Source organism: Ranitomeya variabilis, chromosome 4 (genome assembly GCF_051348905.1).
Source record: "Ranitomeya variabilis isolate aRanVar5 chromosome 4, aRanVar5.hap1, whole genome shotgun sequence".
NCBI classification, from domain to species: domain Eukaryota; kingdom Metazoa; phylum Chordata; class Amphibia; order Anura; family Dendrobatidae; genus Ranitomeya; species Ranitomeya variabilis.
This window is the reverse complement of record NC_135235.1, coordinates 492,685,130-492,709,311: the sequence shown is the minus strand read 5'-3', so window position 1 is coordinate 492,709,311 and position 24,182 is coordinate 492,685,130. Positions and strand designations below refer to the sequence as shown.

The following is a 24,182-nucleotide window of genomic DNA, read 5'->3' as shown; positions in this document are numbered from 1 at the left end:
GAATCTTGATTAATGAGCCACCAAACCCAAATATAATGCTCCCTGGCACTGCCATCAGTTGATTTGATGCTTGTTTTTCTTGCCACTCGCTACATTTCTCTTCATAAAGAACCTGATTTATGGCCTACAATGAATCCTGAAGCAACTAGGATGTGCGTATATACTGGTCTATAACATGTTTATTTTCAGGTCTATGCTCGTAAACCCTACAGAGTTGGGTTCTTGTCTGTTATTTAGCTCCACGCAATAGAAGAAGATTTAGGGACAGCAGTATGTTGTATTTGGCGACGTTACTGCTTTTATGAAATCTGTGTCGCCCTAGGCAAAGGCTACTTCTGACAGTGAATGGAATATGCCATATGTTCGCTCTTACCTGGTATGGATTGTCTGCTAACAAATGCAGGAAAATGTTTGATCTGATGACACGGAAGATTTCTTAAGACACCTGTAGATAGAAGAAAAATATGCCTTTTTAGAAAAAAGGTGTTCTTAAGAGAAACCAGGAAAATATCTTGTGGTCTGTTTTTTTTTTTCTTATTATATTACCAAAGAAGCAGCATTGAGTGAGATACAGGTTCATTGTATGAATGTATTATTATTATTTCTAGCCATTGTGTCCTCTGTCATCAAAGAGATCAGGGTTAAACAAGCTCTCAACTCTTCTCAGCTGGATCGGATCATTGAACGGACATCAAAAAGAGATCAGGAGGCCTTCTATGTCCTGAAGGTTGTCCCTCAAACCCTTTCTATAGTCAGACTATGTCTGCAGCATAAGGAATATGTAGAGGAGATTGAAAAACATCTGCCCATAGCAGAAGTCTAAATCTTTCCATTTTCCTGATACTAGTTCAACTTGTTCCAGTGCTTTGGAAAAGAAGACCTGACTCTTGTTCATCTTCCACCTCCTGTTTATATATACCTCCATGGACAGAAGGGTATCTTCAAAGGTTTCCCCACTCTACCAGTTAATGTTGTCTATATGAAGAGGAGATGTTCTGCTCAGGTTCTTATTTCCCATGGAAGAGAGGTATGAGGCCATACCTGAGTTTGATGCTCCATAGCAGCAGTAGGGACCTTCTCTGTTACACATGCATTCTATTTTGAAGGGATGTTTTGATGAATATTACACAGCCTTTTAGAAGATTAGGATACCTGGTTTGACTTAATACAAAAATATTATTTATCTACTGTGTTTCATGCAGGTTTTCTCATAGCTGAACACATACAGCATGTGTAGAGTATGAGTGGTGTACAAGCAAAAATTTACCCCATACCCAAGACTATAATGGACTTCTCCTTATGATCCTGAGTGTTTGCTTCACACTCCACTCCTTGCCACAATTTCATAATTCTAAACCATTGCAATATTTACATTTTAAAGATGATACTATCAACCTTGATGGAAATAAACAATTGAAGGATCACTCCATGTAGACAATGTTATAGCCATGATGATCAAAAGGCAAGCATTGGAAGAAACACCAAAATATCAGGAATGCTATAGGTAAGGTAAACAAGGCATAGGAAATGGAATATCATCCAAATCCCCAAATAGATTTTTAACCCCTAAGGGTGGTTTGCACGTTAATGACCAGGCCAATTTTTACAATTCTGACCACTGTCCCTTTATGAGCTTATAACTCTGGAACGCTTCAATGGATCCTGATGATTCTGAGAATGTTTTCTTGTGACATATTGTACTTTATGATAATGGTAAAATTTCTTTGATATTACCTGCGTTTATTTGTGAAAAAAACTGAAATTTGGCGAAAATTTTGAAAATTTCGCAATTTTCCAACTTTGAATTTTTATGCCCTTAAATCACAGAGATATGTCACACAAAATACTTAATAACTAACATTTCCCACATGGCTACTTTACATCAGCATAATTTTGGAACCAAAATTTGTTTTTGTTAGGGAGTTATAAGGGTTAAAATTTGACCAGCAATTTCTCATTCTTACAACACCATTCTTTTTTTAAGGACTACATCACATATGAAGTCTATATGATAGATAATACCCAAGTGTGACACCATTCTAACAACTGCACCCCTCAAGATACTCAAAACCACATTTAAGAAGTTTATTAACCCTTCAAGTATTTCACAGTAATTTTTGGAATGTTTTAAAAAAAATGAACATTTAACTTTTTTTTACTAAAAATTTACTTCAGCTCCAATTTGTTTTATTTTACCAAAGGTAACAGGAGAAATTGGACCCCAAACGTTGTTGTACAATTTGTTCTGAGTATGCTGATTCCCCATATGTGGGGGGTAACCACTGTTTGGGCGCATGGCAGAGCTCGGAAAGGAAGGGGAGCCATTTGACTTTTCAATGCAAAATTGACTGGAATTGAGATAGGACGCCATGTTGAGTTTGGAGAGCCGCTGATGTGCATAAACATTGAAACCCCCCAAAAGCTACACCATTTTGGAAAGTAGACCCCCTAAGGAACTTATCTAGATGTGTGGTGAGCACTTTGACCCACCAAGTGCTTCACAGAAGTTTATAATGTAGAGCCGTAAAAATAAAAAATCATATTTTTTCAAAAAATGATGTTTTCGCCCCCAATTTTTTATTTTCCCAAGGGTAAAAGAAGAAATTTGACCACAAAAGTTGTTGTACAATTTGTCCTGAGTACGCTGATACCCCATATGTGGGGATAAACCACTGTTTGGGCGCATGGCAGAGCTCAGAAGGGAAGGAGCGCCATTTGACTTTTCAATGCAAAATTGACTGGAATTGAGATGGGATGCCTTGTCGCGTTTGGAGAGCCCCTGATGTGCCTAAACATTGAGCCCCCCAAAAATAACACCAATTTGGAAAGTAGACCCTAAGGAACTTATCTAGATGTGTGGTGAGCACTTTGACCCACCAAGTGCTTCACAGAAGTTTATAATGTGGAGCCGTAAAAATAAAAAATCATAATTAAAAAAAAAATGATGCTTTCGCCCCCAATTTTTTATTTTCCAAAGGGTAACAGAAAAAACTCGAAGCCAAAACTTGTTGTACAATTTGTCCCGAGTACGCTGATACCCCATATGTGGGGGTAAACCACTGTTTGTGTGCATGGCAGAGCTCTGAAGGGAAGGAGCGCCGTTTGACTTTTCAATGCAAAATTGACTGGAATTGAGATAGGACACCATGTCACGTTTGGAGAGCCCCTGATGTACCTAAACATTGAACCCCCCAAGTGACATCATTTTGGAAAGTAGACCCCCCTAAGGAACTTATCTAGATGTGTTGTGAGAATTTTGAACCCCCAAGTGTTTCACTACAGTTAATAACGCAGAGCCGTGAAAATAAAAATTATTTTTTTTCCAAAAAAATTATTTTTTAGCCCCCAGTTTTGTATTTTCCCAAGGGTATCAGGACAAGTTGGACCCCAAAAGTTGTTGTCCAATTTGTTCTGAGTACGATGATACCCCATATGTGTGGGGGAACCACCGTTTGGGCGCATGGCAGAGCTCGGAAGGGAAGGAGCGCCATTTTGGATTGCAAACTTAGATGGAATGGTCTGCAGGCGTCACATTGCATTTGCAGAGCCCCTGATGTACCTAAACAGTAGAAACCCCCCACAAGTGGCCTCATATTGGAAACTAGACCCCCCACGGAACTTATCTAGATGTGCTGTGAGAACTTTGAACCCCCAAGTGTTTCATTACAGTTTATAACGCAGAGCCATAAAAATAAAAAATCTTTTTTGTCCACAAAAATTATTTTTTAGCCCCCAGTTTTGTATTTTTCCAAGGGTAACAGGAGAAATTGAACCCTAAAAGTTGTTGTCCAATATGTCCTGAGTACACTGATACCCCATATGTGGGGGGAACCACCATTTGGGCGCCGTCGCAGAGCTCAGAAGGGAAGGAGCGCCGTTTGGAATGCAGACTTAGGCTTAGCATTTTGAGGAGCTGCGGAGGGCTGCGGACTTCCTCCGTGAAGCCCCCCCCTCGGCCACACCTCCTCCTCTAGCTCTGCCTACTTTTGCATGCGGCCTGCATGCGGCCTGCGTACCTATCTTTAACATTAGGTATGCAGGTTGTGCCGCTGCATGCGGATGCTTCCGCATGCGTCGTTTTGACGATGCAGAGAAAAAAGAAATTGCTACAAGCTACGTCCTACGCTGGTCACCGCATCGTCAAAACGACGCAAGCGGAAGCATCCGCATACAGCGGCACGACCTGCGTACCTAATGTTAAAGATAGGTACGCAGGCCGCATGCAGGCCGCATGCAGAAGTAGGTGGAGCTAGCGGCGGAGGTGCGGCCGAGGGCGGGGCTTCACGGAGGAAGCCCGCAGTCCTCCGTAGCTCCTCAAAACGCTAGTGTGAAACTAGCCTTAGATGGAATGATCTGCAGGAGTCACATTGTTTTTCCAGAGCCCCTGATGTACCTAAACAGAACTTTGAACCCCCAAGTGTTTCACTACAGTTTATTATGCAGAGCCGTGAAAATAAAAAATCTTTTATTTCCCACAAAAATGATTTTTTTAGCCCCCCAAATTTGTATTTTCCCAAGGGTAACCAGAGAAGTTAGACCCCAAAAGTTGGTGTCCAATTTGTCCTGAGTACAATGATACCCCATATATTGGGATAAACCTCTGTTTTGGCGCACAAGAGAGCTCGGAAGGGAAGGAGCACTGTTTTACTTTTTCAATGCAGAATTGGCTGGAATTGAGATTAGACACTATGTCGCGTTTGGAGAGCCCCTGATGTGCCTAAACAATGGAAACCCCCCAACTCTAACTGAAACCCTAACCCTAATCCCAACCCTAACCATAACCCTAACCACACCCCTATCCCAAACATGCCCCTAACCCTAATACCAACCACACCCCTAACCCCAACACACCCCTAACCCTAATCCCAACCCTAAACACACCCCTAACTCCAAAACACACCCCTAGCTCTAATCCCAACCATAACCTTAACCACACCCCTAACCCTGACACACCCCTAGCCCTAATCCCAACCCTAATCTCAAACGTAAATGTAATCCAAACCCTAACCCTAACTTTAGCTCCAACCCTAACTGTAGCCCCAACACTAACTGTAGCCCTAACCCTAAATTTAGCCTCAACCCTAACTTTAGCCCCAACCCTAACCCTAACTTTAGCCCCAACCCTAACCCTAACTTTAGCCCTAACCCTAACCCTAACTTTAGCCCCAACCCTAACCCTAACTTTAGCCCCAACCCTAACCCTAACTGTAACCCTAACCTAACTGTAGCCCCAACCCTAACTGTAGCCTTAACCCTAACTTTAGCCCCAACCCTAACTTTAGCCCCCAACCCTAACCCTAGAATAATTACATGGAAATAAATACATTTTTTTAATTTTATTATTTTTCTCTAACTAAGGTGGTGATGAAGGGGGGTTTGATTTATTTTTATGATTGGCAGCTGTCACACACTAGAAGACGCTTTATATTGCAAAAAATAGTTTTTGCGTCTCCACATTTTGAGAGCTATAATTTTTCCAGATTTTGGTCCACAGAGTAATGTGAGGTCTTGTTTTTTGCGGGACGAGTTGATGTTTTTATTGGTATTTTCGGGCATCTGACATATTTTGATCGCTTTTTTATTCTGATTTGTGTGGGGCAGAATGACCAAAAACCAGCTATTCATGAATTTCTTTTTTTTTTTTGGGGGGGGGTTTATACCGTTCCACGCTTTATAAAATTGATAAAGCGGTTTTATTCTGAGGATTTTAACTTTTTAATATTTTCACTGATGATGCTGTATGGTGGCTTGTTTTTTGCTGGACAAGATGACGTTTTCAGCGGTACCATGGTTATTTATAACCGTCTTTTTGATCGCGTGTTATTCCACTTTTTGTTCGGCGGTATGATAATAAAGCGTTGTTTTTTGTCTCTTTTTTTAAGGTGTTCACTGAAGGGGTTAACTAGTGGGACAGTTTTATAGGTCGGGTCGTTACAGACACGGCAATACTAAATATGTGTACTTTTATTTTTTGGTTTATTATTATTTTGATAAAGGAAAGTATTTATTGGAACAATATTTTTTTTTTTCATTATTTAGGAATTTTTTATTTTTTTTACACATGTAATTTTTTTTTCTTTTTACTTTTTTACTTTGACCCAGGGTGGGACATCACAGCATAGTGTCAGATCGCTGATCTGACACTTTGCAGAACACTGTGTCAGATCAGCGATCTGACAGGAGGTGCTCCAAGTTTGCTGGCAAACTGCCTTCCTGCAGGACCCAGAGGGAGCTCTGTGGCCATTTTGGATCCTGTGCCTGCAGGGAGGAGGATGTAGGAGACCCTCTGAACAACGCAATCACATCGCGTTGTTCTGGGGGTCTCAGGGAAGCATGCAGGGAGCCCCCTCCCTGAGCGATGTTTCTCTATGCTGCCAGAACGCTGCAATCATGTTTGATCGCAGTGTTCTGGAGGTTAATGTGGCAGGAGGGGTCCGTGACCGCTCCTGGCACATAGTGCCAGATGTCAGCTGTAATAATCAGCTGACACCCGGCGGCGATCAGCCGCGCTCCCCCCCGTGAGCGCGGCTGATCGCCTATAACGTACTATCCCGTCCCTGGGAATTAGGTCCCAGGTTACCTCGACGGGATAGTAAATCACATGCGATTAAGGGGTTAAAGGAGTTGTCCAGGCTTGACATAAAAGTCTGTTGTCACGCTTTGTGACTGCAGACTTTTGAATCCTCACAGAGCAATGTAAGGATTCACAAGTCTGCAGTCACATAGAGTGACTGTACACTCTAGTGATAAGCCCAGACAACCCCTTTAAGCCTTAAGGTGCATTTACACAGAACGATTATCATGAATGTGTGTTCCTAAATGGAGTTTGTCATCAGGCTTTATATACATCATCTGAGAGAAGCATGATATAGGAGTAGAAACCCTGATTCCAGCAATGTATCACTTTCTGGTATGCTCTCTGTAGTTTTGATAAAATTACTGTTTTATCTCCTGTGGGTGTAACAGTTGTCTGCATGCTGAGCTCTGTATAGCCCCGCCCCCTACCACTGATTGGCAGCTTTCTGGGGACACTGTGCATGGGCAGTAAGCTACCAATCAGTGGTGGTGGCGGTGTTATATAGAGCTCATAAATATGGAGGACAACATGTCATCAGGTTTAGTAATCCACTAATGATAATCTCCTCCTCCTACAAGAAGCAGATCAATAAGTGACACATTGCTGGGATCAACGTCTTTATCTCCCCCTTACGCTGCTTTCAGATTAGATGGAAAAACTCTAGTAATAGATTCCCTTTAAATATGCTCATTTCTCAAAATCTTTCAGTATAAAGAGGCTTCCTATCCCCAATGAATGCGCAAAAGGCTCGTTCATTGGGTGAAATCTTAGAAAAGATCATGATTCTTGGCTGTATAGGCAGGACTAGCTCTGCCGAAAGCAATAGCATCCTATGGGCAATGAATTATCTATTACAGATCGTTGAGCACGCATCGTTTACTGTGTAAGCAGGGTATTAAAGCACCACTTCAGCAGGTTGTTTTTTCAGTGCTAGAATGGTGCTTCTAATATAAGGTTGCTGATCGTAGTCTTTTACTTACATGCCGCCATCTTCACCTTTTATTTGGGCCGTTGCGGTCCCGCAACTGCCATCTTGTGACCGCAACTTCTAACTGGCCGGAAGTCATAAGTAACCATCACAAGCTCTTACTGCAAGTCTATAAAGCCAGAATGAGGGTCTTAGATTTGCATTGAAAAGTGACCAATGGCTCAACCCAACAAACATTGGAAATAATGATGTGACTGGCAATAGAAGTTGACGACGGAGGCTGGTAAGTATAAGACTATGGGCAGGGACCTTGGATTGGAAGCACAACCCCAACGCTGCAATAAAAAATACACCGGAGTGGTACTATAAGTGACCACTGATGGATAAATGCTTACCAACTCGTCGATCATTTAGTGCTTCTGATTAATTTAGGTAAGTTACTGTGTAGCGTAAGTGAATATTCATCAACAGCATTTTTGATCATGGGTAATCATCTCAGAAGAGCCATGACCTTTAGCCACAATCACCAAACACCGTGGCCACAAATTTGCAGGGGAACATAACCAGTTCTCCATTCATGTAAGAATGTGTATCTAACCGTAGCCCTAATGTGAAGACAAATCCGACACAGACGTACACACAATTATGGCTCACATACTGCCTATTTCTGTCCGATCAGCGTAAGCCACTTTCAGCATCACAGAGAGGCCTCGGGCACTTGTCTGACAAGTTGCATCTGATCTGACATTAGACTTAGAATCCATCCAGTGAATCTTTCCTCCTCTGGGGCAGAGGTATAACAAGCTACTAAACACATCCCACAGGACCTACCTACACTGGGGAATATAATGTGGCGAGCCTATTCAAGTTAATAGCAGACGTCATTCCTTTCAATTACTATACTGTTAGGTTAGAGAAAGAATTCATCCTGCTAAAGATACTATGGAGGTGTAGGTGGCAATGTGTACTTATTCTATGTTTTTCGGGACTTCTGAGGTTACAGGTAGGTGTTATGTGAATTCTTTTTGTTTAATAGAATATACTATTAAAGCAACTTCAAAGAAGCAGCAATTCTTTAATATAATGTTGTTATTGGAAATGCTCCCTTGAGATGTAGGCGTCTATTGATTTGTGCTTACGAACAAAGAAGACAAAGTAGGCTGCAGTTTACACTTGCATTACGTACAACATATTTTTTAATTAATTATGATGGATCTTATGTATTTTGGTTTGTCTAAAAGTAATTCTAAAGTTCAAAATAATTCCCTATACAGGGATATAAACTAAGGTCCCAATTCAACATTTGGGGATGCTAGGCAATGAAATTTTCCAGTCCAATAATACTTTTTTTCTGTACATCAGCAGCAGGGGTACCAGAAAGTTCCTGCTTCTCTCCACTTCACATCCAAAGTACCTGCTCCTCTCCACTTCACACCCACTCGCAAGTAATATGTATATTTACCAACAATTTAGAATATTTCCAATGTTCTTTGCTATCGGCCCTACCAGAGTCAGACTGGTGTCCTCTGGGACGACTTATAACATTGATTTCAGGGATCCATCAAAGGCTAATACAACCTGACCCTCATTAACCAATTCCATGCTGCAGCATTCTCCATACACTTTGGAAGGAAGTGGTATGGGCTTGAATGTGGCCACATCTCAACTGATGTAGTTATTTGTTTTACATGCTTATATAGCTTCATTAATTCCACAGCGCTTTACACACATCATCAATCGTCCCCATTGGGGATCACAATCTAAACTCCCTACTAGTATGGGAGGAAACTGGAGAACCCACAAACACATGTTGACCTTGGTGGGATTTGAACCCAGGGCTTCAGCGCTGCAAAGCTAACCACCATGTTGTCCTATGTAAGGATACGTCTGGAAGGAATAGACATTTATGTGTATTTATCATACACTTTGCTGGTACTGTAAAACATAGCAGAAAATTTGCATAAAAAACTCATAAAAAAAAAAAGTTTAAAAAACGCAGTGTATGAACATTTAGACATAAGTCAATTACATTTACCCAAATTTATCTCCAGCTAACACCAAAACGAATCCACTGACACCGCCACATTAACCACGAGGCTTCAGCCACGTATCGCCCGTGGACCACCCCATTTTAATACCGCAGTACACTTTATTACAGCTGATTCAAGCTTCTGGCTTTCTAGACAACTCAGAATTTTACTGAAAAAGGTCCTCTAAGCATCTGCTTTGGTTGCAATGGGGACGGGGCTCTGGAAGACTGGACCCGCTATTGCACCTGCTACTAGCCAGCTCAAATAATACTTAACTGGTAGTGTGGCCTAGTTCTTCATATGGATACCTAGTTTACTATATTGATACATAGACTGGCAGGAGCATCTTATCAGCATATAGTGCAGCAAGACGTACTATGCTGTGTGCTGTTCCTGCCGGGGATCTCCAACACAAAGTCCGTAAACATCTCCTTCGGCTCTTGAGCCAATGCAATTGGAAATGCATCTCCCTCCATTCAATTTTATGGGTGTTTCTAAAATAGCTTCAACAGACGTGAATGGATAGAGTCGTATGCTCTTCTATATTGACAGCGATATGGGGCTCTATTCTCCAGCTAGCGGAGGGTGTCTTAAAATACTGAAATGGGAATACTTCTTTAAATCCAGTCATGGTTCAACATACAAGTGACAATATGCCTGAATAACTTTAATTAGCCTGCCCTATTCCTAGACCATTGATGGTCAACCTACCACTTTATGGTGGCATCAGATGTGCACTATTACCATATATTCAATGCCCCATACCCTCCACTATCCTCCAGAATTATGGCCCTACTAGTGATTTACTATTTATTATAGTCTATGTGAGATACAAAAATTGCCAACCAAGCATGCTCTGCTATTTCTTTATCTAAATTCTTCCACTATGAGAAGTAATAGCATCTCCCTTAATATGTACAGAAATTCTCCAAGAATTACCCCACATGTGCACAAGTATTGGGACATTCTTTATCATTGAATTCAGTTTTTAGTTTAGTCCCATTACAACATTTTAATAAAATCCAGTCCCTAGCCATGCAGTCTGCCTTGGGCCTGTGTGTTGGGCTCTCCATACATGTGTTGTGACAGTGAAGCAGCCGCGACACATGCAGCTGCGGCGCCAGACAACTGATCAGCCGGAGCGCTCCATGTATCTGAGTTCCCGCTGTAGCTTATTCAGTAAGTGCTATAGCTTGCCAAATAAGGAGGGACCCGAACAAATTCGCTCATCTCTAATCTCTAACTACGTCTGATGAGCAAGTCTGTTTTTGGTAAATGCCAGGAGAACTGCATGATGCCAATTGTAAATTTAGTTGGAGGAGGAAAATCTCTATGGGTTGCTTGAGAGGTTGGCATAGGCCTCTTAGTTCCAGTGGCAACAAAACTTAATTCTTCAGCATATCAACACAATTTGGACAATTGTAGCTTCCAGCTTTGTGGGAACAGTTGGCGAAAGACTCTTTTCTGTTCCAGTATGACTGTGCCTCAGTGCACAAAGAAGGTCCATTGGGTAAGGGTTGGGTAAGTTTTGGGTGGAAGAACTTGTCTTGACCACCACGGGGCTACCGCGACAGAGAGGTTCCAGAGAACCGCAGCGCTCTGGGCCTCGTTCACACACAGTGAACAGAAGCTCTTCACCTGTATTCTGACCTGGCTGCTTTGTGCCAGCAGTGCAGGAGTTAACCCTATTGCTGTGTTGCTGAGAGCTGGGTCTCTCAGCTGAAGTGGATCTTGTAATCTGATCCTCTATATAGACCCAGTCCTGACTTCAGCTATTGTCAGTGATCAGTTCTACTACCTGGCTTGGAGGTTGAAGGAGTGTAGTGTTGGAGTTGGAGGTTTATTTACAGAGATTGGGGTCTGCTGTTTTGGTTGCATGTAAAACCTGTTTTCCTTCCTAGTTTTTTCCTTCTCTTCCCTTCTCTGTGTTTCCTCTGTGGTTGTGTGAGCATTTGGTGAGTTTGAGACTTTTAGTTACCTTGTCTGTATACCCTGTTGTTTGTTGTATTATTTCACTGGTGCAGTCCACCTCCTTTGGGGGGAGAGGGGACCACTGATAGGGCCTGCACAGGAGACAGGGATACGCTGGCGGCTCAGGCCTCCTAACCATCATAGGTACCCCTGAGATAAGGGAAAGCCAGGGCCCCATTATAGTGGCAGGGTCAGGTGTGGGTCCCAGTACACCGTTCTGCCCCTTTATCGCCATTTACGGCGTGACAGTTTCACTGACCTTAAAAATTTTCTTGGTCCAATATGGACCCCATTGCTGCTTTAGCTGGACAAATGCAGCAACTCAGCCTAGAGGTTGCTGACCTCCACTCGGCGGTTGTGAAGCGCACTCCAGTGGCCACTGCAGGGGTTGCAACACCTCCACCAGCTTTGCTGGAGCCTAAAATTGCATTACCTGACAGGTTCTCTGTGGGGCGTGACAAATTTGTTACGTTCAGGGAGGCCTGTAAATTGTATTTTAGGTTGCGTCCTCACACTTCAGGTTCAGAGGAGCAGAGGGTTGGAATTATTGTATCGCTCCTACAAGGTGACCCTCAGGCCTGGGCATTTTCACTTCCCACTGACGCTTTGCCGTTATGGACTGTGGAGGAGTTTTTTCGAGCCTTAGGTCAAGTGTATGATGATCCTGACCGCGTCTCCCTCGATGAGTCCACAATATGCCATCTTACACAGGGAGACCGGCCAGTAGAGGAGTACTGCTCTGAGTTTCGGAGATGGGCTACTGACACAATGTGGAATGACCCTGCACTCCGCAGTCAATTCTATCAGGGCCTATCTGATACAGTAAAAGATGCTTTCACCCTACAGGAGACACCAACCACGCTGGAAGCAGCTATGTCTCTTGCGATCCGTGTGGACCGCCGCCTGCGCCAGAGACTTAAGGAATCGCCGCTATTCAAGGGAAATTCAGATTTGGACTCACCAGAATTTGAGTCTTTAGGAGAACCTATGCAGCTGGGTGGCGCTTCTTGTTCCAAGGTGGCTGCAGTAGTACAGCGTAAGGAGTGTGCATGTTTTTTTTTGTGGCAGAATGGGTCATTATGTGAATTTGTGTCCATCTAGAAAACAACCGCCGGAAAACTATTGAGCCCCGGTTGCGGAGAGGTTGGCAACTTGGGTGTACTAATTTCCTCCTTAGGTAAACCTCAATTTTTTCTACCAGCCGAGATTCGTCTTGGTGAAAGTAGGTTCAATATCTCTGTCTTTCTTGATTCTGGGGCAGGGTTTAATCTAATTGATGCTGAGTTTGTTCAGGCACATGGGCTTAAGACTCAAGAGTTGTCTAGACCCATACCTGTCATGATTCTCAATGGCGAGAGAACATAGCCCAGCATATATGAGAACTAGCTCTTGGAAGATGGAAACTATACTGACCATGAACTAAACCTGCCGCACAACTAGAAGTGGCCGGGTAGCATGCCTACGTTTTTTATCCCTAGATGCCCAGCGCCAGCCGGAGAACTACCTAATCCTAGCAGAGGAAAAGACAGTCCTGGCTCACCTCTAGAGAAATTTTCCCAAAAGGCAGACAGAGGCCCCCACATATATTGGCGGTGATTTTAGATGAAATGACAAACGTAGTATGAAAATAGGTTTAGCAAAATCGAGGTCCGCTTACTAGATAGCATGAAGACAGAAAGGGCACTTTCATGGTCAGCAGAAAACCCTATCAAAACACCATCCAGAAATTACTTTAAGACTCTAGCATTAACTCATAACACCAGAGTGGCAATTTCCGCTCACAAGAGCTTTCCAGACACAGTAACGAAACAGCAGCTGTGAACAGGAACAAAATGCAAAAACACACAAGGACAAAAGTCCAACTTAGCTAGGAGTTGTCTAGTAGCAGGAACATGCACAGAAGGCTTCTGATTACATTGTTGACCGGCATGAAACTGACAGAGGAGCAAGGTTATATAGCGACTCCCACATCCTGATAGGAGCAGGTGAACAGAGGGGATGATGCACACAAGTACAATTCCACAAGTGGCCACCGGGGGAGCCCAGAATCCAATTTCACAACAGTACCCCCCCCTCAAGGAGGGGGCACCGAACCCTCACCAGAACCACCAGGGCGATCAGGATGAGCCCTATGAAAGGCACGGACAAGATCGGAGGCATGAACATCAGAGGCAGTGACCCAAGAATTATCCTCCTGACCGTATCCCTTCCATTTGACCAGATACTGGAGTTTCCGTCTGGAAACACGAGAGTCTAAGATCTTTTCCACAACGTACTCCAACTCACCCTCAACCAACACCGGAGCAGGAGGCTCAACGGAAGGCACAGCCGGTACCTCATACCTGCGCAACAATGACCGATGAAAAACATTATGAATCGAAAAGGATGCAGGGAGGTCCAAACGGAAGGACACAGGGTTAAGAATCTCCAATATCTTGTACGGGCCGATGAACCGAGGCTTAAACTTAGGAGAAGAAACCCTCATAGGGACAAAACGAGAAGACAACCACACCAAGTCCCCAACACAAAGCCGAGGACCAACACGACGACAGCGGTTGGCAAAAAGCTGAGTCTTCTCCTGGGACAACTTCAAATTGTCCACCACCTGCCCCCAAATCTGATGCAACCTCTCCACCACAGCATCCACTCCAGGACAATCCGAAGATTCCACTTGACCGGAGGAAAATCGAGGATGAAACCCCGAATTACAGAAAAACGGGGACACCAAGGTGGCAGAGCTGGCCCGATTATTGAGGGCGAACTCCGCCAAAGGCAAAAAAGCAACCCAATCATCCTGATCCGCAGACACAAAACACCTCAAATATGTCTCCAAGGTCTGATTAGTCCGCTCGTTCTGGCCATTAGTCTGAGGATGGAAAGCAGACGAAAAAGACAAATCTATGCCCATCCTAGCACAGAATGCCCGCCAAAATCTAGACACGAATTGGGTCCCTCTGTCAGAAACGATATTCTCCGGAATACCATGCAAATGAACAACATTTTGAAAAAACAGAGGAACCAACTCGGAAGAAGAAGGCAACTTAGGCAAGGGAACCAGATGGACCATCTTAGAGAAACGGTCACACACCACCCAGATGACAGACATCTTCTGAGAAACAGGCAGATCCGAAATAAAATCCATCGAGATGTGCGTCCAAGGCCTCTTCGGGATAGGCAAGGGTAACAACAATCCACTAGCCCGAGAACAACAAGGCTTGGCCCGAGCACAAAAGTCACAAGACTGCACAAAGCCTCGCACATCTCGTGACAGGGAAGGCCACCAGAAGGACCTTGCCACCAAATCCCTGGTACCAAAGATTCCAGGATGACCTGCCAACGCAGAAGAATGAACCTCAGCGATGACTCTACTGGTCCAATCATCAGGAACAAACAGTCTACCAGGTGGGCAACGATCAGGTCTATCCGCCTGAAACTCCTGCAAGGCCCGCCGCAGGTCTGGAGAAACGGCAGACAATATCACTCCATCTTTAAGGATACCTGTGGGCTCAGAATTACCAGGGGAGTCAGGCTCAAAACTCCTAGAAAGGGCATCCGCCTTAACAATCTTAGAACCCGGTAGGTAAGACACCACAAAATTAAACCGAGAGAAAAACAACGACCAGCGCGCCTGTCTAGGATTCAGGCGCCTGGCAGACTCAAGGTAAATTCAATTTTTGTGGTCAGTCAATACCACCACCTGATGTCTGGCCCCCTCAAGCCAGTGACGCCACTCCTCAAAAGCCCACTTCATGGCCAAAAGCTCCCGATTCCCAATATCATAATTCCGCTCGGCGGGCGAAAATTTACGGGAAAAAAAGGCACAAGGTCTCATCACGGAGCAGTCGGAACTTCTCTGCGACAACACCGCCCCAGCTCCGATTTCAGAAGCGTCGACCTCAACCTGAAAAGGAAGAGCAACATCAGGCTGACGCAACACTGGGGCGGAAGAAAAGCGGCGCTTGAGCTCCCGAAAGGCCTCCACAGCATCAGGGGACCAATCAGCAACATCAGCACCCTTCTTAGTCAAATCAGTCAATGGTTTTACAACATCAGAAAAACCAGCAATAAATCGACGATAAAAGTTAGCAAAGCCCAAAAATTTCTGAAGACTCTTAAGAGAAGAGGGTTGCGTCCAATCACCAATAGCCTGAACCTTGACAGGATCCATCTCGATGGAAGAGGGGGAAAAAATGTATCCCAAGAAGGAAATCTTTTGAACCCCAAAAACACACTTAGAACCCTTCACACACAAGGAATTAGACCGCAAAACCTGAAAAACCCTCCTGACCTGCTGGACATGAGAGTCCCAGTCATCCGAAAAAATCAGAATATCATCCAGATACACAATCATAAATTTATCCAAATAATCGCGGAAAATGTCATGCATAAAGGACTTGAAGACTGAAGGGGCATTAGAAAGACCAAAAGGCATCACCAAATACTCAAAATGGCCCTCGGGCGTATTAAATGCGGTTTTCCACTCATCCCCCTGCTTGATTCGCACCAAATTATACGCCCCACGGAGATCAATCTTAGAGAACCACTTGGCCCCCTTTATACGAGCAAACAAATCAGTAAGCAGTGGTAACGGATATTGATATTTAACCGTGATTTTATTCAAAAGACGATAATCAATACACGGCCTCAAAGAGCCGTCTTTCTTAGACACAAAGAAAAAACCGGCTCCTAAGGGAGATGACGAAGGACGAATATGTCCCTTTTCCAAGGACTCCTTTATATATTCTCGCATAGCCGCGTGTTCAGGCACAGACAGATTAAATAAACGACCCTTAGGGTATTTACTACCCGGGATCAAGTCTATGGCACAATCGCACTCCCGGTGCGGAGGTAGTGAACCAACCTTGGGTTCTTCAAAAACGTCACGAAAGTCAGACAAGAATTCAGGAATCTCAGAGGGAATAGATGATGAAATGGAAACCAAAGGTACGTCCCCATGAGTTCCTTTACATCCCCAGCTTAACACAGACATAGCTCTCCAGTCGAGGACTGGGTTATGAGATTGCAGCCATGGCAATCCCAGCACCAAAACATCATGTAGATTATCCAGCACCAGAAAGCGAATAACCTCCTGGTGATCCGGATTAACACGCATAGTCACTTGTGTCCAGTATTGTGGTTTATTACTAGCCAATGGGGTGGAGTCAATCCCTTTCAGAGGTATCGGAGCCTCCAATGGCTCCAAATCATACCCACAGCGTTTGGCAAAGGACCAATCCATAAGACTCAAAGCAGCGCCAGAGTCGACATAGGTGTCCACGGTAATAGATGACAAAGAACAAATCAGGGTCACAGATAGAATAAACTTAGACTGTAAAGTGCTAATTGAAACAGACTTGTCAGGCTTCTTAGTACGCTTAAAGCATGCTGATATAACATGAGTTGAATCACCACAATAGAAGCACAACCCATTTTTTTGTCTAAAATTCTGCCGCTCGCTTCTGGACAGAATTCTATCACATTGCATATTTTCTGGCGTTTTCTCAGTAGACACCGCCAAATGGTGCACAGGTTTGCGCTCCCGCAGACGCCTATCGATCTGAATAGCCATCGTCATGGACTCATTCAGACTCGCAGGCACAGGGAACCCCACCATAACATCCTTAATGGCATCAGAGAGACCTTCTCTGAAAATCGCCGCCAGGGCGCACTCATTCCACTGAGTAAGCACAGACCATTTGCGGAATTTTTGGCAGTATATTTCAGCTTCATCTTGCCCCTGAGACAAGGACATCAAGGCCTTTTCCGCCTGAAGCTCTAAATGAGGTTCCTCATAAAGCAACCCCAAGGCCAGAAAAAACGCATCCACATTGAGCAACGCAGGATCCCCTGGTGCCAATGCAAAAGCCCAGTCCTGAGGGTCGCCCCGGAGCAAGGAAATTACAATCCTGACCTGCTGTGCAGGGTCTCCGGCAGAGCGAGACTTCAGGGACAAAAACAATTTGCAATTATTTTTAAAATTTTGAAAGTGAGATCTATTCCCCGAGAAGAATTCAGGCAAAGGAATTCTAGGCTCAGACATAGGTGCATGAACAACAAAATCTTGCAAATTTTGTACCTTTGTGGCGAGATTATTCAAACCTGTAGCTACACTCTGAAGATCCATTTGAAACAGGTGAACACAGAGCCATTCAAGGATTAGAAGGAGAGAAAGAGAGGAAGGCTGCAGCATAGGCAAACTAGCAAGTGATTCAATTAAGAGCACACTCAGAACTAGAGGGAAAAAAAAAAAAAAAAAAAAATTGTAGCAGACTTCTTTTTTCTCTCCTTTCTCAGCCAGTAATTTAACCCTTTTTTGGGCCGGTCAAACTGTCATGATTCTCAATGGCGAGAGAACATAGCCCAGCATATATGAGAACTAGCTCTTGGAAGATGGAAACTATACTGACCATGAACTAAACCTGCCGCACAACTAGAAGTGGCCGGGTAGCATGCCTACGTTTTTTATCCCTAGATGCCCAGCGCCAGCCGGAGAACTACCTAATCCTAGCAGAGGAAAAGACAGTCCTGGCTCACCTCTAGAGAAATTTTCCCAAAAGGCAGACAGAGGCCCCCACATATATTGGCGGTGATTTTAGATGAAATGACAAACGTAGTATGAAAATAGGTTTAGCAAAATCGAGGTCCGCTTACTAGATAGCATGAAGACAGAAAGGGCACTTTCATGGTCAGCAGAAAACCCTATCAAAACACCATCCAGAAATTACTTTAAGACTCTAGCATTAACTCATAACACCAGAGTGGCAATTTCCGCTGACAAGAGCTTTCCAGACACAGTAACGAAACAGCAGCTGTGAACAGGAACAAAATGCAAAAACACACAAAGACAAAAGTCCAACTTAGCTAGGAGTTGTCTAGTAGCAGGAACATGCACAGAAGGCTTCTGATTACATTGTTGACCGGCATGAAACTGACAGAGGAGCAAGGTTATATAGCGACTCCCACATCCTGATAGGAGCAGGTGAACAGAGGGGATGATGCACACAAGTACAATTCCACAAGTGGCCACCGGGGGAGCCCAGAATCCAATTTCACAACACATACCTATAATTGCCATTGATTCTGCACCTTTGAGTCAGGGGACTTTCACTCAGATCGTCCGTGGGGTGAGCCTACAAATAGGGGTGTTACACTCTGAGTCATTAGATTGTTATGTGTTGGGGGGTTTGCCGTCGCCTGTAGTTCTCGGTTTACCATGGCTCACGTTACACAACCCGATGTTCCCGGTCCGAGTGGCGTCTTGTGTGCCTCGCGCAGGCGCGGTGGAGCTTCCTTTCCCCGCTGCGTCTGAGCGATGCTTGACGTCATCTCTGACGCGGGACGGGACACCTAAGGCGCGCATGCGCCGCAATTATGGCCGCTATTGGCCGAATCCTCACAGGTGACTGGTCACATGTGTCTAAGCCCGTACTATTTGAGGGGTCCTTTTTGAGTCTGGGGCACCTCCCCTTGAGAAAGCTAAAACACCCGCGTCAGTGAAACGCGTGTCGGGGGTCCGTATGGATTGAATCCTGCCCGGTACACACTGCCGTCTGCATACTCCTTGGTAAGCGCCGCTTGGTTACCGGTATTTACAATGTGGGGGGTATATTAGTCTCTCCCAGGGTTAACCTAGTGTGCACACTCTGGCTGCTTCCTTATTTTCTTGTATGCATAATACTCTATCAGGGCGGTGTTGTTACTGGCGGTGACTCACTCTGTTTTTACCATCCGTCTTTTGTATTATTAGTATGTACTCATGCACTGTCTGTTTGTAAAATTAATAAATTATATTTATATTACTTTTTTGCTCCGGTATACTCCTTTTTTTCTATGGTTCTTATGGAGTTAACCTGTCCTTGGGACTTTGGGTTCTTGCGGCACTATTTAGTGCTTTAATTTCCCAGTTAATATGTTGCCTAGTTCTGTTATTATTTATGCTTCTGTGTTTTTCACAGTCTTTTTTAGGTCCATAATGGATTTGCGGGCGCGGGACTCCACTTGGCGTGCCCAAATCAATGATACATTTAAGGATGGTTTTAACGGGGGCCCAGACGGGCTGGGTAGGGATCTACAGGAGACTATTGTTCAATTCAAGGAGCTCTTTCGAAAGAGAACAAGGGTTTGGTGGAATCATGCTTACCTTGAAAAATATCTGGAAGGGGGTCTTATCCCACGTGGCTTGAGAATTCAAGTATTTCCATCATTCCCCATTATGGACGATGAGTTTAAAAATAAGTGGGAGGAACTGTCTACCAACTGTGCTCTAGGTTTTATTTCCCTCCTAAAGGGTTTGGATCTGCAGAAACTTAGTGCAATAGAGGAAGAAATCGAAGGGGTACAGCAAACGCTGAAAAGGGATATGTCTAGCGAGGCAATTAAAAAACTGAACGATGAGGTGGATGTGGATCTACAAAAGTGGGTCAATGAAATACAAAACTCAAAAGCAAGAAAATTCAAACGTGATGTCCATGACAAACAGACTCGTAACGTGTACAGATGGCGTAATTCCAATGACCATGCACGCCCCGTCTCAGGAATTATTCAACCTCTCGATCCAAATCTAGATCCACCGCCTCTAATATTCCGTCAGATGACAATATGTCGTGCCCTGAACCCTCCAGAAATCAATCTGGGCCAAAGCCACAGTCTAATAAGATTATTACACGCCAGACCTCTAAAACCAAGAATTCATCTGGAAAATTACAAGGGGCTGGCGGTGGCGGTGGTCTTCAGGTACTAAATTTATCTACACGTACCTTTACCAGTGATCAGATTGAGGTGCTTGGTAAGGGTTTGAGCTTCTCCCCAACTAACCCCTTTGATTTCTTTGTAGCTATGAAGGACCTTCATCTCTTCTCCCGGAAGCTAGTTTTAAAAAAACTACATTCTAAGAACTATTCACCTCACGGGTCTGTGACCGGGACGGAGATGGAGGACTTACGGGTATTGGAGGAACTCTTGGAGGAGCAAACCATCGCACCCCAAGGTAGGTTCCCACCAGCTACCATGCCCAGATCGACGAGGTTCCCCCCCTGTCTCTATGTCCTGCGGTAGATATATTTACACGTCTGGTCATCGAGGACTTAAAGCATTTATCCTCGAGACGCAGGTTTGACAACCTGACACATAGACAGAGAATGGCCATTAATGAATTAAAATCCTTTAAAGATGTAGTATTTAAGCCCGCCGACAAGGGGGGGAACATCGTCGTCTGGCCATGTGAAAAATATGAGAAGGAGGTCTTCCGACAACTAAGGGACTCCTTTACTTATACTAAATTATCGTTTAACCCAATGGCATCCTTCTCCTTTAAGTTACAGACCATTCTTGGGAGGGCACTAGATGAGGGGATCATTGATAAAAAAGTGCTGGAGGGACTTACGGTTAGATCACCAAGGACGCCAACTTTTTACCTTTTACCAAAAGTCCACAAGGACGCCGTCAACCCACCGGGACGTCCGATTGTGTCAGGTATCGACGGCCTATGTGACCCAGTGTGCAAATTCATTGATTTTTATCTCAAGCCACTTGTTGAGGTCCTGCCGTCCTATATCAGAGACACAACGGACGTCCTATCACGTGTTGACGGTGTCCTTGTCGACCCTGGCGTCCTTTTGGTGACCGCCGATGTCCAAACGCTTTACACGTGTATAGACCATGAGCACAGTTTGGCTGCGGTCCGCCTCTTCCTCGGGGCGTCTGACCTGGGAGGCCCTATGTGTGAATTAGTCGTCAGCTTGCTGCACTTTGTTCTCACCCACAACTTTTTTATTTTTAAGGACAATTACTACCTGCAGAAGCGCGGCACAGCCATGGGCGCGGCCTGTGCGCCCTCGTACGCCAATCTCTTCCTGGGAGCATGGGAGAGATTGATTTTTGGCGACAGGGGCACGCAGTCCATAGACCATGTGCTGTGCTGGATACGCTATATAGATGATGTCCTATTCTTGTGGGGGGGAACGGCGCAGCAGCTTGGGGAGTTTATGAGCCGGCTTAATGACAACGAGCTGAACATAAAACTGACATATCAGTTTCATCACCAACGTATCGACTTCCTGGATGTTACATTTGAGATTGATGATGCCCGTCACATTCAGACGGACGTCTACAGGAAGTCGACATCCGTCAACGCTCTGTTGCATGCCGGCTCAGCACACAACCATAACACCATTAGGGCCGTCCCGGTCGGACAATTCCTGAGGATGAGGCGGATCTGCTCTACTGACAATAGATTCCTCGCACAGGCGGAGCATCTTAGGGGACGCTTTGAGGCCCGTGGATATAGCCACAGGACCATTAGGCAGGGGTTCGAAAGAGCCAGAAGGACATAACGGAGGGACCTACTGTACTCAAAGATCAATAAACGGAAAACGCAAACAGAGGGAGATAGGATCCGGTTCATAACCACACACAATCACGAGTGGTCACATATGCGGGAGATATTGAACAAACATTGGCTGGTCCTGCTAACGGAACCCGCACTTGCCTCTGTCCTGGGGGAGTCTTTATCAATGACTGCTAGGAGATCCCCCAATTTAGGTAATCTATTGGTTAGGAGTCATTACGTCCCTCCCATTGTGAATCCATTTGGCACCAGGGGCCCACTGCTAGGTTCATTTAAATGCGGCCATTGTGTGGCTTGTACCAATATAATACGCATCTCGTCCTTTAAAGGGAGGGTGCCGTGATTTTAATTTTTGTATTAATAATTATTGATTATATAATCAATTATTTTTAATACAAAACTAAATGTACTACTTTCATACTTTTTTATTTATTCCCTTTTACTTTGGCCACTGGAGGCCGCCATTTTCATTAGTGTGGGTGTAAGTGTCTGGGCACGACACTTGCACTCCTCACTTACGGCAGCCATGTACATAGGAGCCTGCAGTCGGGCTCCGACCCCATCTCCTGCCTCACAGCTGTGACTTGGGCACGCCCACTGAGCTGCTACGTCACAGCTGTGAGAGGAGATCGCGGCCATTTTGTTTGCTGTGGGCTGCGATGACCGAAGATGTTGGGGAGAAGCTGCTGGGAGCGAGGGTCCAGGGTAAGTATCTGCAGTGCTAGCAGTGATCGCAGCCTGTAATTAGTATTACAGTACAGGCTGCCATCACTGCCGACCTGCACTGTCTTGCTGAAAGCTTCCTCCCTCAGTCCAGGGGCCAGAAATCCCCCAGCAGCAGCGTGTCTCCCTGTACATGGAGCGTTATGTCTGCTGCTTCTCTGTGCCGCACTGATTTGTGGCTGGAGCCTGGATGTGTTGCACCTCATCACACTCACACAGTGTCTGTAGGTGCAGCCTGGAGTCCGTGTTTCTAAAAATAGAGCAACTCTCTGCAGCCGGGGATCCCTGGGTGGTTACAAGGGGCGGCACCCAGGCTGGCCAGTAATGGTTAACCCTTCGCTGCCTGCTGTGCATGGTGCAGGAAGATCAGTGTGCAGGCAGGCAGCAGTCTGGGGGCTTCACCTATGGATCAGGTGAAAGGTCTGCACAGTGTAAAGAGGTGGGCTATGGTTGGCACAATAATATTGTTCTAACACTTGGGCTATGGTTGGCACAAGGAAGCAGACCCCAGGGGGTGATGACACTCAGCAAGCTCTAGCTGCTGTGTCACTACAAGTCCCAGTATGCCAGGACTGAGCTCCTAAGTGTCGTAGTCCTGCAGCTCCCCAGGTCTCCTGCCTGATCTTCCTACTATACATTCCAGAGCAGAGGGCAGGTGGCAGCAGTCTGAGACTAGTGATCCAGGGAGCAGAAGAGGAAAGACAGAGGCTGGGCCCTGACACCCACACTAAGCTCACTGACACTCACCCCATGCCCCCTGACACCCACCCCATACTCCCTGACCCTCACCCCATGCCCCCTGACACCCACCCCATACTCCCTGACACTCACCCCATGCCCCCTGACACCCACCCCATACTCCCTGACACTCACCCCATGCCCCCTGATACCCACCCCATACTCACTGACACTCACCCCATGCCCCCTGACACCCACCCCATACTCACTGACACTCACCCCATGCCCCCTGACACACACCCACCCCATACTCCCTGACACTCACCCCATGCCCCCTGATACCCACCCCATACTCCCCGACACCCATCTCGTGCTCCCTGAAACCCACCTCAATCTCACTGACACCGCAAGCCTCGTGTCTTTCAGGACAAGCTGTGAGGATCGTCACCAAGGGCGTACATACAAATCATAGGGCGACAAAGCATATGGTCTAGTTGCCCCCCCCCAAAAAAAAAATAAATAAAATAAATATAATAATTGTGGGGGTCACAGAAGGGCATAGCTCACAACTTTCCTGCCTTTGCATAATAAATATACCACCATATATATTTATTACATAATACTGCCATATAGGTCATGCATAATGCCGCCATATATATTTTATAACATAATACTCATAAAGACCACACATTATACCTCCACATATATTTATTACATAGTACTGCCATATAGGTCATACATAGTGCCGCCAGATATATCTATTACATAATACTGTAATATGGACCGTACGTAATGTTGCCATATATATTTTTTACATAATGCTGCCATATAGATCAAACATAATATTGCTGGATATATTTATTACATAAAACTGCCATATAGATCACACATGATGCCACCATATAATGTATATTTTTAACATAGCACTGC

At 44.9% G+C, this 24,182-nt stretch overlaps 1 protein-coding gene across 2 annotated transcripts in view; it reads right to left on the bottom strand.

The window, feature by feature from the left end:
- RALY (RALY heterogeneous nuclear ribonucleoprotein) overlaps positions 1-24,182 on the bottom strand; it is a 413,228-nt gene that overhangs the window by 266,674 nt on the left and 122,372 nt on the right. For both annotated transcript variants that reach the window (XM_077251961.1, XM_077251962.1), the window contains exon 2: positions 374-445. The gene's annotated coding sequence lies outside the window, so the exon portion shown is untranslated. The remainder of the gene's footprint in view (positions 1-373; positions 446-24,182) is intronic.